The sequence below is a fragment of the Muscardinus avellanarius genome (genome assembly GCF_963383645.1).
Source record: "Muscardinus avellanarius genome assembly, chromosome: 9".
Classification (NCBI taxonomy): domain Eukaryota; kingdom Metazoa; phylum Chordata; class Mammalia; order Rodentia; family Gliridae; genus Muscardinus; species Muscardinus avellanarius.
Window position 1 is genome coordinate 28,421,208 of NC_137795.1, and position 3,368 is coordinate 28,424,575.

A 3,368-nucleotide genomic window follows, 5' to 3' on the forward strand; every position below is an offset into this window, starting at 1 on the left:
ACTTGCAAAGAGCCTCACTAAGTAGCTGAGGTTGTCCTCGAACTGTGATCCTCCTGTTTCAGCCTCCCAAATGCTGGGATTACAAGTGTGCACCACTGCACCCAGCTATAATGCTTCAACAGTTTAAACCTGAAGCTTGATACCACACCTTCATGTTTGTACAGTCCTGTTATGATTACAATTTTTGCAAACATTCAAACAACAAACCATTTATTAAAACCACGTCGATTTAAGGCTCCATCAAATAAAACAGAACCCTAAGCTAAATGGTTAAATATATATACTACTTGTGCTGACATCTATTATTTGATCTTTTTTCATGATTAATAAAAATTGGTGTTACAGTGGTTACAGTACAGCAAAACTGTACTGGTGTGAAATGTAGCCCTGGGTTCTTGTTCTGAGGTACGTTAGAAAAAGAATAGCTTGAACTCTTTTGCTGTAAACTTAAGTAATTTTATTATTACAGAGACAAAAGGAACAGATTAATGCACTACACCAGAGGGGGTATAGTGGAGTAACTTGAAAATAAGTTACTGAAGTTTTCAGATACAGAGCAGTTTTTATAAAGATACATTATCCTTCATCTTGCTCAACCAGTAATATTTTGACCTATGTGTGAGCCTGCCCATTAACTCCCTGCAGGCCCTTTTTTTATGATTATGGGCATTTTTTGCTCAGCCCAAAAGCCCTCCTGCCTCTATGCAGGTGTAGGCCTAGGTCTTTGTTAGGACCAGAATGATTAAGAAAGTCAGGGGTCACGTGGTATCTGCTCCCTCTTGACAGAGGCCTGTACCCTCTTACCACATTCTTGGGGGATTCTAGCCTATCTGCGATGATAAGTTATTTATTATGTAAACCTGTTTTTACAATATGGAGGTCCTAGGTCCCAACTCTTTTGTGTACTTGCTAATTACTTTCAGTGAGGAAACTGCATTATAACAGCTGCCTGAGTGCCTGGCAGTAACCAGGCCCTGACTGCTTTTTACATTTTGAAACTAATTTTCAATACATTAATACTAAATTCATTTTCCAATACATTAATACCAAAGTCATTTTCCAATACCGGCACATTAATTCCAAAGCTATTTCCAAATACATTTTTAAGCCATTTCCCAATACCGGCACATTGATACCAAAGCTATTTTCAAATATATTTTGAAGCCATTTCCCAGTATCGGTACAGTTGGTTTTTTAGCAAATAAATCCTTTTAAGGTAAAATTCACCTCATTTGAGTTTTGACCCAGAAGTTCAACAACAATCATGAAGTCCACAGTTTTATTGGCAAAACTGATATACAGTGTCTCTAAGTCATTATGCTCACGGTTTTTACATTTTACTGGAATTTTACATGCTCAATTCATAATTTTTAAATCTCTAGGTTTCATTCCTCCAAACTGTCTGAAGACACAGTGTGCCACAGACTAAAGAATTCTGTTTCTCCCTCTATTTTCTTCAAACAGAAACATTTCTCAAGTATCTACATGTTCTAGAAGGGGAATTGTTCAGAGGTGGCCTCTTCTTCCGAGTAGTCCAACAACATCAGGCCTCTATTAGGCGTAAACTTCCAGGCACTCAGTTCATTTTGAGCTTGTTCCAGTTTGTCTTTAGTCTGTTCCAGTTCACCTTTCATTTTTAGAAAACACAAGTTGATCCCTGGGTCCACCATTGTTGATCTCAGTTGGGAGACACTGGCCGCTGCACTTGCTGGAGATCCTGGATTTGATGGATCTCTTGCATCTCTTGTTCCTTGGTTGCTAGTCTTATTTCTAGGATGCTTTCTCTGTGGGCAGACTCCTGCTGCTGTTGCTTAAGTTTGTCTTCAGACTGTCTTAAGCCAGTGACATCGTTTGAGTTACGGTCTGTGTACTTGCCCTCCAAAGCTTGAACATATGCTTCATGTTGCTTCCATCTTAAAATCAGTTCATCTCGTGCCATAACTTTGGAGTCTGTTTCACTAAGTCCAACTTTTTTGGGAGAGGTTCTTTGTTGGTCATCTCGGATCCACCACAGGCCACCGAGGGGAGGCAGCCACCTTGATCAGGGCTCCAGGGGAGGCAGCAGCTGCAGCCCACAAAGTGCCATGGAAGCAAATCTTATGTAATGATCTAGACAGATTATATAATGTTCCCTGAAAAACATACCATAGGAAAATAATATGTATTTCACATTAATATTATATCTAGTATGATATTACTTTCATTATAAGTATGTTAGTTATATATAGTTAATATGGATGTGTATATATGCATAATATACACATTCATTTGCTGCTATGAGAGGAAAGCCTAGGAAAGTGTAGTGTGGACAGCCTACTCTAGGACAAAATGGATGCTTTTATGTGTGTGTGAGTTCCTGGGGATTGAACTCAGGGGTATTCTATATTCAAACTATGTCCCAAACCCTAATTTTCATTTGGAAACAGGGTCTTGCTGAGTTGCTGAGTCTCATTAAGTTGCTAAGGCTAGTCTTGAACCTGTGATCCTCCTGTCTCAGCCTCCCAAGTACTGAGATTAGAGGTACCACACTTGACGTGGGTGTTTTTTTAAATGGATATTTCTGGAGCCAGGCATGGTGGCATATGTTTGTAATTCCAATACTTACGCTGAGACAGGAGAATCACAGACCACCTCAGCAACTTAAAGCAAGGACTTCTGTGACCTAGTAAGACTCTTTCAAAAAAGAAAAATAGGGCTGGAGGTAGAAGGCCCCTAGGTTCAATTCCCCACTCTCCCTCTCCCTCCTCCTCCCTCCCCCCCCCCCCGTCTCTCTGTCTCTCTCACTCATGCACGCACACACGCACACAATTTCTAAACCTTTGTACCAATTCCCCTGAATCAATCACTGTGGGTAAGGCTCAGAAACCTATATTTCTAACAGGTTCCTTGGTTTGATACTTATAAAATTCAAAGTTTGGTCTAATAGCGGAGAGTAATGAATGGGTTATCTGGTAGTAGATTGTAGTTAGGACTCCTTGACGAACTCTTAGATTTAAAATGGGGCCTCTCAAAGATAAAGCCAGTCAACACTGATTAACATCATCAACATAGACCTGTTAGTGAAAGATGAATTGGCCTAGCATAGAAAAATTATTCTACCAACCAAAGTACATACAGTTACATAAGCAATTGCATGTTATTGTTGAACTTCCCAAAACTTATCCGATGACCTGTTAGTAAAAGCAAAATTAAATAATACTTACTGCAATGAGAGAGCATACCACCTTGTAATGTTTAGCTGGGTTTCAGAACTGGGAAGTAAGATATTTGTAGGGATCTGTGTTCATATGGTTTATAGCATATCTGTCAAAGAAGGAAACTGACTGGACTTTGCAAAGTCAATATTTTAGGACTCATGATCACAGCGA

At 39.5% G+C, this 3,368-nt stretch overlaps 1 pseudogene across 1 annotated transcript; it reads right to left on the bottom strand.

Annotated features, from left to right (window-relative positions):
- Nucleotides 1–1,490: 1,490 nt before the first annotated feature.
- Nucleotides 1,491–1,998, bottom strand: LOC308267202 (pre-mRNA-splicing regulator WTAP-like; annotated as a pseudogene). The gene has a single exon. The product of its transcript is annotated as a pre-mRNA-splicing regulator WTAP-like (transcript).
- Between the last annotated feature and the right edge of the window lie 1,370 nt (nt 1,999–3,368).